This window comes from Nuphar pumila, chromosome 15 (assembly GCF_984573655.1).
Source record: "Nuphar pumila chromosome 15, dmNupPumi1.hap1.1, whole genome shotgun sequence".
In the NCBI taxonomy this organism is placed as follows: domain Eukaryota; kingdom Viridiplantae; phylum Streptophyta; class Magnoliopsida; order Nymphaeales; family Nymphaeaceae; genus Nuphar; species Nuphar pumila.
In genome coordinates, this window is record NC_143263.1 from 3,433,091 (window position 1) to 3,446,740 (window position 13,650).

A 13,650-nucleotide genomic window follows, 5' to 3' on the forward strand; every position below is an offset into this window, starting at 1 on the left:
CTAAAATTGAAAAAGTGAAAAAAGAAAGAAAAAGGTAAAATAGGGCACGATGGCTTTTTGGCTCAGAGAGTCTCTTTGAGTTTTTTTGGCTCTTTGAAGAAAAGAGAGAAAGAGAGAGAAGAAAGAGGGTTTCTTCTTTTTTTGTTTTGTGTGGGGCTTCCACAAGATTGTGAGAAAGAGAGTAGGAGAGAAGGAGAAAGTAAGAAGAAAAGCTTTGGTTGGTGTTCTTCATCTTCTTTTATTCCCTTCTTGTTTTGTAAAAATTAGGGCAAAAGAAAGAGGGCTTTTGTTGTGAGAAGGTCATCACTATTGATTAGGTGATATTCTTCCACTTTTACCTCTTTATTTGCTTTGATGCTTCTCTATTGTGGTGATTTGTGGGTAGGCATTGTGTATGCCCTTTTGTAGCCATTCTTTATATCATATAGTAGAGTTGTTGTTGAGTTGCTCTCAACCCCATGGTTTTTACCTCTCATTTTGAGAGAGTTTTCCACGTTAAAATTGGTGTGTGCCTCTCTCTTATTGTGTTATTTATTTTCTTTATTATCTCTTGCTCTTGTGAATCAAAGTATATATATATTTTTGTGGTATCCCTTGGATGATAAGAGTTTTATTTTGGAGTTGGGTGGAAGGAGTTATTTTATGTGTTATGTGCAAGACATAGAAGTGTTCTTCTTTTAGGTACTTTGTTGTCATTGCCTCCGTTTGAAAAGTGGTTGCATTCGGTTTGCGCTTCCCTTTTCAACATGAATAACTATGCAAAAGCTATGAGCTGTCACAAGGACATACCGCTAGGGTCTGTGTCCATGGGCACACGAATCAGATAACAGACACGACCTGCCACATTCGTGCATTATTTTAATATATTTTCATAATTTTTGAATATTTTAATGAACATGTATTTTTATAATTAAAATACCAAATTTATAATTTTTTACTGTTTAAAAATAAAAATGGTATCCACACCCTATTTTCCAAAAAATTTGCCAACTCGTGTCAAGCGCTGTATCTTTGTGATACGCCGTATGGCTGTTCGAATCAAGTAAAAGGTGATAACTAAGGTGCAGATCTAAAATTTTCCCGAGAAACAACTTTATGTAGACACAGGAGACCTTCTTAATTCAAAGATAACTAATGGAACCAAAAGATTGGCTTTGGAAAAAGAAAAGGTTTGATGCTCCAGATTGTGAACCTGTGACTACATTATCCTTTTCCAGAAGAAGAATCAACCACCCTGTGAATAAAGTCCAAGTTGGTATAATGAATAAAAAAAGATGGAATTTTCTGGTGTTTTAGCAGCAATATCACAACAAACTATGTATGCCTTCCTGGATATTATCTTTATAGCTAGCAAAAGTGGATGAAAGGCACTTCAAGACAATTGAACAAATGGATACAAAGATACTAGTGAAGCATCTTCCATTGCAAGAAAACTAGAATTCAAACAAGCATACAATTGTGTGGTGGCGATGAAGGGGAGAGAAAGTAATTAGAAAAACGTTAAAAACAAGGGTCTGCTGTCTTGCTATAGAGGTCTTTGAATGGTGAACTCAAAAATTACGCCTTCATGGTTTCCTATTTTCGATCTTGTCCCATGTACTTCACTCGCTTGCAGGCCATGCTGAATGGCCTCCTTGATCACCATTTCATCTAGGCTGTCCAAGAATTGGAAAAAAAAGAAAAAACATAATTAGCATTGAACAATGCATCCCCCAAAACTCTGATCTATCATTATGCATCTGTAATATTCGCTCAAATTATGGATGACTTTCAGATACCAAAATGCAAAGTTGTTCCAAATTGGCCATCAAAGAGAAGCATGACTAGTAATTCAGTCCTACATGACAAGGTCACTAAAATAAACATAGCAGGAGCAAATTGAAAGTAAATAATTCTTAATGGATTTTTGTTCATCCATTACATCTTGGCACGGGAGATGTATGCCAGCAAGAATTTGCATCCCCCTTCCTTGAATAGGAGCAGCTGCCTGTGTCAAAAAGTAAAGGAATGCTCGAATGCTGGAAGCTTATGTTCTTATTAAGGAAAAGAAAACTGAGACACGCTTGTTAGTAACTTAAACCACAAAGAAGCAAGAAAAATATGATAGGATATAAATGTCAGATCCAAGAATTAGATCAAATCCCCCTGGATGCCTCTCTAATATTTTCTTAATTGATCCTCATTGCTCCATTCTAGTTTCGCAGCAACCAAATCTGCAGCCAATGGAAAGTCAAAACAGATGAACCTAGACCAGCATAGACACCAGCTATGTACTTGAATAATCAATGAACCATGAATTGAAGTTGCTCAGTCAGTCCATAAATAATCTTAATTCTTAAACGTAGACGAGGCACCATCAGAATTAAAAAAGGTTTGGTTTATATGCATAGGCTATCAAACTATACACCTTGAAGATGCTTTTACCCAGGGAATATGCATGAAAGAGCAATGCACCCATGCATAACAAAAATGCACTAAGGCCATCTGTTATTCTACATTGAGAGGGCAAAATAATCCATAGTCACCGATATTGCAAAAATATGGTGATATTATTGCCATTCCAAGGTAGGTCGATAATATTGGCAAACTATCATGATATTCCAAAATGAAAATATTGTGATATTATCATGATGTTTTTTGCAATATTTTTTTAAACTTCTATTTTTCTAAATTTAAACTCACTTTTTCTATTTTTTGTTTATTTTGTATTTTTGCAAGAAAATAAAAAAAAACTTATTATTTTCTTATCTTTCTTATTATTATTTATATTTTTAATTTTTGAGATTTCCACAAGATTTTCTTGAGAAAAACCAATTTTTCAAAATATCTCCGAGAAAAACCCTTGGCGAGAAATTGCCCAGACTGATATAGGTGACTATGGAATAACATTTCACTCTTTTTTCCATGCATGAAGTTTTATAGTTCACTGTAGAAATTAACCTTAAATTAACACGAGAGAAACCACCTCAAGTAAAGGAGGTTGGAATTCATAGAAATTAACCTCATGCAGGTTTCAACTTCATTTAATGTTTGAGATGAAAATATTGAATTTTAAAAGTTAAATTTCTCTCACCTCCACTACACACAGTTCATGAAGAATACAACTCTATGTTTTTCTTCAATACCGAAAGAGGAACACCATTAAGTAACTTAAAATAAAGTTTAAAATGTCTTCATCTAAAGATAGAAAATTGTGCATTTATAAATTGGTTAGTAGCATTTTAACCAATGAGGTTTCTGACAAAACCTAAAAATAGATCGCTGATCCAATTTGAGTATCTCTACGGGATAGACCTCAACAGAAAACTGAAGAGTAACGACAACAAGTGATTGAGTTCAATGGTTCCTCATATAAAACTATTGTCTCTAGAGGTATGGTAATATGGAGAACACAAAATTGTTTGAAGCACGGATATAACCGGAAACACCCCTTGTTTCAAAGAGAGGAGGATGGTATTCACATTTCATTTGATGGTCGGAGGTGAATTGAAAGCTAAGCAGTGGTAATTCTAAAGTTCCCTCAGGGGAAAATAGAGATGCCTCCTATGTTGCCCGTAATATGTGTAATGGAAGTATCAATGTAATTCTATAGTCATTCGGTTTGGGTGCTACATGAAGAAAATAAGCCAGATGAATTATAGCGCTCACAAAAATTAAGCATGGACACTAGAAAACAAAGTACAGGTTGATGTTAATCATGCCTAATGTCCTCATGGAAAAACCAATTTTAATTTTAATCAGTACTTAACAAAGGACAATGCTCTTAAATTTTTTCTCTTATTTCATGCCTACAAAAATAAATATTTTTATTAACACTATAAAAATGATGGTGCTATAAAGTATGAACCTCAAATCTCTTCGAAGACATCCGATAAAATTGGAATGACACATAGAAGATTAGCATGGCCTCTGCACGAGAATGACACATAATTCGAGAAATGGTTCAAATTTTTGCCCCAAGGGGATTTGGCATAGTGGGATGGGGCCTAGGCCGCTAGGCAAGCGGTTTAAGTTTAAAACCCACAGGCATTACCCCTTTGCAAGCCAAAGCGTGGAGACTTCGTGGGGGCAAAGAGTAAGCCCACATAGCTTTACGCTGCAAGGACAACAACCGTAAGTATGGTAGGTAGAGCCAACGTGACTAGGTCTCTGATCCTGGGGCAGTTTCTCCGTAAAAAAAAAGTATGAACCTCAAAATATGTTAAGTAGGGAACAACAACAAATCTCCAAGGTGGCACAATCTTAGAATAAAATAGATCACATGTAAGATATTAAATTTCAAACTTGCCTCTCGAATCTTGCACAATATAGAGAAGGAGAAGCTACAGAGGAAGAAAGAAGATGCAGCCAAAGGAGACACCAAAGATAGATTCCTTGGGACGTCCCTAGTATGTATTTATACATGTGTGGGTTTTATGTTGAATTGCATAAATACCCCTTTAAATGCAAACAAGCACAAACATGTGTTATATAAAATCTAGACAAAAATACCCTTGTTACACACGTCTATTCTTACCACTCTCCCTCAAACGGGACTTGGCTAGCCACCATGGACAGTTTGCTTTTAAGATATTAATGTCGGGCAATCGATAAAAGTTTTATAAAAAGATCAACAACTTGATTCATCCCTTGAACGAAGACGACCTACCTAGTCTCAACATTTTCATGAACAAATTGCTTGGATATTGGAGCGTTGATTTTTTTAATACTCAAATTGAGATACAAAAACTTTGAACTTTATTTCGAGATCTCTTCACCTTTACATTAGCCTTTGATTCTTAGAGCTTAGACTACAAGTGAGAAGAAGAAGAAAAGAGAAGGATAAAGGAAGAAGAACATGAGGGTTTGAGAGTTGATTGGATCCTCATGTCTTCTTGATCTCTCTTGAATACACTATCACTTTGGCAACTTGCTTTTTCTTTTTCTTTATCTCATTTCTTTCTCTCCTCCTTTTTTTTCCTCCTTGAACTTAAGTAGCTTCTCCCTTTTATAGAATTGCTCCCTTAAGTTTAGCATCCCATGATGCAAGTTAATCCATCATAGATATTATTTTTGTTGAATAAATGCTATATGTACTTGTAACCACCCCATGCTTCTTGCCTTCCTATTTTATAGGTACCAACCACGTAAGGGGTGGATGCTTGGAAGTTAGGGTGGTACCTGATTGATTTATTGCAACCAACATCAGTTACTATATTTTACCATAACCAACAAAGGTGGTAAGAGAGGTTTATCGTAACCAACACAAGTTACCCTATTTTATCGTAACCAGCAAGAGTGGTAAAAAAAGTTTACTATAACCAGCACATGTTATCCTCATTTATTATAACCAGTAAGCATGGTAAGTGATGCTTTACCCTCATTTACCGTAACCAACAAGCATGGTAAGAGAGGCTTACTATAACCAACACATGTTACCTTCTTTTCTCGTAATCAACAAGCATAATAAGAGAAGTTTACCATAACCAACATAGGTAATCCTCATTTACTATAACCAACAAGCATGGTAAGAGAGATTTATCATAACCAGCACAATTGCACAAGTTACCCCCCTTTATTATAACCATCAAGCACAGTAAGGGAGGTTTACCGTAACCTGCAAATTTATCTTATCATGTGTAAATGAATGTACATTTGATAATTTTGACACACTTGCAGATGTATTTAAAATATTTATTTATTTATTTATTTATTATATATATATATATATATATATATATTTTGTGCAAACATTTATTTCCATGTGTTTTATTTTCCCCATGATGCACAGGATTGTTAGCTATTGCAACTGCACTTTTGTTGTCATAAAAGAGTAAGGATATCCCAATACGTTGATGCAATGACACTAACATGTGCCTTATCCATAGAATTTCTGATGTCACGGATGCCGTTGCTCTATATTCTACTTTCATACTCGACCAAGCAACTGTCCTTTGCTTCCTACTAGACCAAAATATCAGATTTGTCCCAAGAAACACACCAGAACCAGTAATAAACCTTCTAGAAACCGGATCTACTGCCCTACCGACATCCAAATAAGCCATGACAACGAGCGACTCTCTTCTATATTAAACCATCAATAATAGTTCCTTTAATATACCTAAGAACATGCTTGACAACTTCCATATGACTCACATGTGGCACATGCATAAATTGCAACACTTGATTAACAACACAAACAAGACATGGTTTTGTAAAAGTAATATATTGTAACGCCCCAACGATACTGCAGTATTTTTTTGGCTCTCTTAATAATTCATCTCCTTCTCATTCCAAACGTAACTGTATGTTCTGAGGGAGAGGTGTTTTGACAAGTTTGCAATATGTCATACCATTACGCTGGAAGAGATCAATGACATACTTTCTTTGTTTAAGGACTAAGAAATCTTTTTGATGATCCACTTTGACTCTAAGTAAATAATATAACCTGCCAAGATCCCTCATGTGAAACTTTTTATCAAGAATGCCTTTGAGAGTCTTAATTCTTTGCCTATTGCTCCATGTAATGACAATAACATCTACATATACTGAAACTGTAGTGAATTCATTACCATCCTTATGGACAAAAAAAGAATAACCACAGACTTTGAACAAACCCAATAGAGCAAATGGCTTCACTAAATGTTTCAAATCAGGCACGTGATGCCCACTTGAGACCATAGATAGCCTTCTTTAGATGAAGGACAATATTATTAACATCACCTTCCGCATATATATAGTGATAAGAAAGATAAGAAAATAATAGGTTTTCTATTATTTTTCTTGCAAAAAAATATAAAGAAACAATTAGTAAAGTTTTTAAAATATAAAAAAAAACAAGAAAAGATACTTAAAATATGTTTAAAAGGGTGTTTTTGAAAATCTCAAGAAAATCTCGGGAAAATATAGCGATATTTTCGTTTATGGTGATATTTTGAAATTCTTGAGAAAATATTGGCTGCCCTTGAAATACCGATAATATCACCATATTTTCAAAATATCGGCTTATCAGTGACTATGATTAAAATCATACATAGAAAAGATCTATGAATAGCAAACAAGTCTTCTATTGACTTTAAATTTTAGGGTGTACTCACCTACACTTGACTATCCGATAGTATAATAACAAAATCCAGGAATTTGCACCTTGAACCAAAGTGGTGACAGGTGAAATTGGATTCTATAGATGTCCAGTGTGAAGCTTACACTATTTAATTTTTCTAAATAGTTCAAGATCATTCCATTTATCTAAACATGAAGCTGGATAATCCGGGTTAAGCCAAACAGTAAACACAAAAGGAATTGAGGCCTAAGAAAACTAAAGTTAATTTTTTTGTTATATAATCCCTGCCTTAAGAACTTCATCATTGTGGTCAGTCAACACAATTTCATGACAAAATCGGCTACAAAGTAATCCTGTAACACCTGAAAGAAAGCAATGAAAAATTAAGGTTTAAACGAGTTGAAAAGCTCAATCAAAGAAGGCAGCAAAAGAAAGAAAAAATAGATGAATTTTATACTCCAATATACACTAGTTGTTAAGCATGATGGATTTTAACGAATGCGCACTTGTACTTTGGTACTGACATATGGTTCCCTCATAGCGGATGGAAACCCTATTTACTATTACGGTTATCTTGAAAATGGTTTCTGGACAACTAGATGGAAATGGTAGCATCTCTCTCGCTCTCTCTCTTGTGTGTGTGTGTGTGTGTGTGTGTGTGTGAGCGCATGCGAATGTTTTTCTATTGGTATGTTACTCTCATAGATCTTGTGCAGAAGCAGCAGTTGTCCATTGAGTGAATCTAAAACCAACCAAATTTGTGAACTCTGTAACCAGGCATAATTATAATACTAGTTAGGAAAGAGTATCCTACTTTTCTACAATAAATAGAAAAATGCATTTCGACAAAGCAAATGCATTTTTTTTCACTTTTATATTCAATTAGCTTGAGCTGCATATATTCACAGACTCTAAAAACTTGAAAACAATAGATGCACATGGAAATCACATATAAGTAAGAACCCCTACATAATTGAAAATCAGCATTGATGAATGAAACTGATGTGATAAACTTCATTGAAAAAGCAAACCTTACCATTATGAAATTCTAACTAGGTTGATTCAATATGTAATTTTCACATAAGCACATAGAAAATGAAAAGGCCAGTCTTAGGCCAATCTTCAACAGTTACAATAAGCTCTTTTACAAAATTTTGGCCGTAGAATAGCTTGTTTTATAAGAATATCGATAGGTATAAAGAATGATGCAATGAATAGGATGGTGAGACAATATTTGGGCTGTGCATCAAAACCTCAACCTTGTATTATTTTGCAAGAAATCCACAAAAATTGGTGCTTCACATTAAATGGAATATTCAAAATAAAAACGTTTGTAACCATATTATTCACATATTAATGAAATACTTTGAGATTCTGTATGCGAGCTTCTTGTTTGTGTTTATCATCTTAATCACGGAGTACTGCCTATGACATAACGATAGACCTTCAAAACACTGGACCAAACGAAAAGAACTATGAAAAAGAACAAAAGTACATAAATCTAAAACTTAAGCTCAATGTATTACCAACACCAGAACCCAATTCAATAATAGAGCGTCCATGGAGTATCTGCTTATCGTTTGAGAGGTAACTATTCAAGAGCTCAGCACCAGGCCATACCAACTGTCCAGTAAGGTCATAGTCAGCTACAAAACAAAAATAAAAAATCAAACACAATTACAGCGTACCCCTTGCTACCCATGAAAGGAACAATAAGAAATAAGCACAAGATCACCCTGAAAGATCACCATCTAAAATTTTCACATTGGTTTGCAGCATAGTTACCAGGACACAAAATGGATACGAGAAGCAATGTGTGAAGGGGAAGCGGGGAAGCGAGTGTTGAAAAATAGTATGAAGCCGGAAGAGTGAAGCAGTTATGATGGGATTATGCAAGTGCATAAAAAATGAAAAGAACACGTAGAAAACAATACGAAGCACGGGTAAAAACAAATAATAAGTGACTTAAACACAAATATAAAATGACATAAAACCAACAAGTAAGCTTGTTACAATTTTTTTTTTCTAATATGAAAAATATAGGAAGTGAGAAGGAAGCAAGTTAAAGTGACAAGAAGCAAGAGCAAAACGTTAAGAAAGCGCAAGGGAATCGATTTTTGAAATGAAGAGGAAGCGGGATTCTTACTAAAGGGAATCGAGATTCTCATATTTCGAAATATGGGTTTCCCAAAGCTTCCCCTCCTTTCGGAGAAAAAGAAGAGTTTCCCGCTTCCCCATTTAGCAAGAAGCTTCCGGTAACTACAGTTTGCAGAACATGTTTATCATATTCCAAAACTTGGATGTAGCAAATCTTAGTATTTACAAATGCCATGTTCCCAAACATATCATTTAGGCTTCATGGGTACATTGAAACGTCTGCTAGTTTGTTGTTCTTCGGAACACCAACAAACAAAAAAATCACATTTTCGGTAAGAATTATGGGTTAAAAGCCATACTCGAAGCGGATTGCAGGCAGAGAAGCTCAAGAACTTGGTCTCCATATTTGAAAGAAGTCAATCGGTAGCTACCAACAAAGAGAGGGGAAGAAAAATAAGGAAATTAGACCATAGTCAAGCCCTTAGATCACCAAAAAACACAAGAAAAACAAAAGGGGGTTTGTAGCGTTTTTGCTCGCTGTTGATGAAGAACGACTCGTCTAAACAGACGGTATCGTCTTCCTCACCATCGCCCAGCATCTCTTCTCCTTTCTTATGTGGTCCTCCGGGGAAGATGCTGATTCAGAGGATCATAGAAAGGAGAGATCCCAGTTCTGAACGGCTGTTTTAGGTGCGTGGGTATTTAACGATTTAATTTCACGTTAGTTGTTTTTCACGTATTTAACGGGAAAAAAGTTGGATATGAAATAGGTCTTTTTCCCTGCAAACAGATGTTTTTAAGAACTGTTTGGCTGCCTCTAAAAATCTAAATTTTACCTTGATTTTGCAAATTTCCTATTGGTAATTGGAATCACGAATTTGGGATTTTCAGTATCTGTGGGCATGGGACTGGAGCCTCGGGTATATAAACGGGTCGAACTTTGACCCGATCTTGTCGGATGTAAGATATTGGTATTTGGATGGATAAGTTGGTACCAAACTGGAACCCGAATATGGTATGCAACCTAATAGAGATATGGTTATTATCCGGTTGGATTTTAAGTCAGACGGTAGTTACCAACAAAGAAAATGCATATAAGAAGCTATGCATGAATCAGAAACGAGAAAGCAAGTAAAAAGTAATATGAACCAGGAAGCAGGATACGGGTGTAAAGCGATTATGCAAGGGTATGAAAATTTGAAAGGGAAATACATATAAAAATTTTGAAGCCCCAGTGAAAGCAGCTAAAAATGACATGAACACAAATATAAAAAAAAAATATATATTTATTTTCAAATATAAAAAATATAATAAGCGAAGAGAAAGTGAGTGGAAGTGACAAGCACAGTGACAAAAGTTTTTATCGGCAATTTCTCGTTTTTCAAAAACTTGCAAGAAATTGAAAAAAATCCATAAATCTCGCATTTTTTTCTACAAAATCTCGGCAATAAAAATTTAATTTAAAAATATAAAAACTATTTTTATAAGAAAATATTAATAAAAATTATTTAAAAATAAAAATATAGGATTTTTTCCTGATAAATAGTTGTTTAAAACGTAAATCACGATATTTATGTTTTTATCATAAATCTCACGATATTTTAAAAAAATTATCGCAAGAAATTACCGTTTTAAACTTTCAAGCAATTTCTCCCGATATTATGGCAAGATTTTCATAAATCTCGCGATATTTGTCACACTGGTGACAAGAAGCAAGAGGAAAGCCAAGGCCAAAAGGAAAATATCCATTTGGGAAACAAGCTGAAAATGGTCTTCCCACTAAAAAAGAATTATTGAGTTTCTCATATTTTAGAAGCCTGCTTCCCAAACGCTTTCCCTCTTTTCAAGGAAGCGAGGAGTTTTTCTCTTTCAAAGCAAGTTTTTGGGGGAAGGAAGCTTCTATTCATGTAGCAAGAAGCTTCAGATAATTATGAGTGAAACTCAAATTGAAATGTAAACTCATATATATAAGAATGCTTTAACTTGGAAACCTGAGTTTTGCTTACAAAATTTTGACTATATGGACTTATATTCATTCAAATATTTGACCTTGACCTGAACCGAACCATTTACATTCTAAACTGTGCAGTCCACAGGCTGCCACGTGGCTCATTTAGGTTAAGCCAAAGCCAATTTTTTGTGATGGACCACAGGCCTATCAAATGGACGTGGCTGGTCACAACCCCCTCAAAAAAATAAATTTTCCTTACAACAGTATCTGATTTGGAAGTGGAAGAAGGGTAGGAGAGTGTGGGGGGGGGGGGGGCTGGCTAGAAATTTTCAATTAATTTTTCTTTTGGGGCATGTGCGTGATGTGTATTAATTTCTCACCAAAGCTTTCACTCCAGCCATTTTTCAATTTCTTCAAAGTAATTCTTCTGCAAGAAATGGCCACTGTCTCTATCCAATCAGGGGGCTTTTTCTTCTTTTTTTGCATACGGTGAGGTTTTAGGAAAAAAAGCACAAAGCAAACGTTTATGGAGGCTCCACCGTAGTTAAGGCCCTGTTTGGGATCGATTGCTGGGATATGGGCATTCATTTGAGGAAGTGGCAGCTGCTTTGCTATCTCAAGGGAGAAAGGGCTTCACTTTCCATCCCAAATGCATAAACGCCCATCCCTAAAGACGAGATTTCAAAGGGACCACCATAACCAAGACTTTGCCTCGAGAACACCAAATGCTCATCACAGCGAGCAAATGCTGCCAAGCTTTTCTTTTCCTTTCCTTTTTTTATTGTAACAAACCACCCCCAAACGCAGATACCTAGTCATGCTGGCTCAGTTTGCCTTACTTACTGTCACTGTCCTGTCAGCATAAAACTCTGAGGGCTTACCTCTCCATCCCAAAAGGTTATCAAACTTTGGCTTAAGCAGAGGTTGACGCTCATGGGATTTGAACCTAGGCTGCCCGTCAAGTGCTGCCAAGAATTTTCTCACAAAAAAAAAAAAGCAATCCTAAAATCAATGGTCATCCTCCCCCCCAACCCATTTCTACGGAAATTAACCATTCCCGTGAGAAGGTGGTCCGATTTCTTTACCGTGAAAGGACATTTCGCGCAAATTTTCCACGTTACACAACCGCAACCTCGATGTCGTTGATATATAAATGATAATTACCAACTTGTTGGGATACTAATATGACGATGACCGTTTGCCGAAGTGCATGTGTTTGCATAATGCATGGGCACTCTCGTTCATGCACATATATGCTCCAATCAAGCATCACCCAGGTATATAGACATATGGGAAAGTATTCTCATTACATGCAGCAGCGCCGCTGACAGCCACCCATTTTGGCACTTCTCTAGATGGGTGTGTACTTCATCTCGAGAAATGTTGAGATGGGTGGCTTCAAATGGCGGCAATGGCACCCTCTATGAGAAAATATATGATGGTTTTATATCATAATGCCATATTGTGGTCTTATAATTTGTATAGATCTAACCAGTAAATAACAAATATAATCAGTCCAAATGTGTGGTTTTATCATGTCTAATATAGGATAATATTTCATTTTTATGACGGTGAAAATCAATGGCTCACAATTCATGAAGATAAGACTGGTATACATCTAAGTAAATCAAGTGTGTACCACCATAAGCTATGATATATAGCAATACCACTATAGAAGAGAGGAGCACCTACTCCCGCCTAGTAGAAACCATATGTATAAGTTATATCTTCTCAATCAGACATCATAGATGCATTTAACACAATTTATTTGATAGGAATCACACATTTGATCATGTTTTTTGTTACAAAAATAAGATTTTTTAAATCATAAAATTTTGGTTTATTGTAGACTATTGATTTTTTAATATCTTGAAAAAAAATACATACATGGTTTGATCAACAAAAAAAAACTTAAATTTTTTTTTAAAAATAAAGCTTTCTTTAGATGGGAGTATGTGTTTTCAGAGAATCCTGCCGTTACTAATATGTGTATTGAGCTGAAAATTAAAATTCTAAGCTTTATTGACTCAATCTGATATGTTTAGCATGGTTTGTTTGCTAAGGATCGAACCTTGGATCATGTTATTTCAATTATTTGAGTTGTAAAATTTTAGTACATTTTAAGCCATTATTTTTTCAAGCACTTATAAAAACTTGCTTATATGTCACAAATATATTATTCAAATTTTATTTTCAGATAAACAAACTTTGTAGATGGCATGTTAGATATTTCATGTGGGCCTACATATGTAATTAATCACTCATTATAAACTATCTAAAGTAGATGCCCATTTAAAGTGATTTGGTCCATATGACATCTTATAAAGTATGATTATAATAATATGTAGATACCTTATGTCATCATATGCCAATTTTTTATTTTATGAAAGGTTGAACTGAAAAAAAATTATAAGGTGATTGCATCTAGGTTATGATCCCCAAAATCATATATAGTAGTTATTCTCTTTTTCCTCTACATCATGAAATAAACTGTTCATCTCTCATTAGGTTTAGATCGCAAGTAAAAGCCACCAATGTAGGAGAGCCATAGAGAAGGGAG

The 13,650-nt window shown here is 35.1% G+C and overlaps 1 non-coding gene and 1 pseudogene across 1 annotated transcript; one reads left to right on the forward strand and one right to left on the reverse strand.

Moving 5' to 3' along the window:
• Positions 1-1,525: 1,525 nt before the first annotated feature.
• On the reverse strand, positions 1,526-10,043 carry LOC149814159 (uncharacterized; annotated as a pseudogene).
• On the forward strand, positions 3,853-3,953 carry LOC149814160 (U6 spliceosomal RNA). Its single transcript, XR_016428143.1, has one exon. It is a non-coding gene; the product is annotated as a U6 spliceosomal RNA (small nuclear RNA).
• Positions 10,044-13,650: the final 3,607 nt, after the last annotated feature.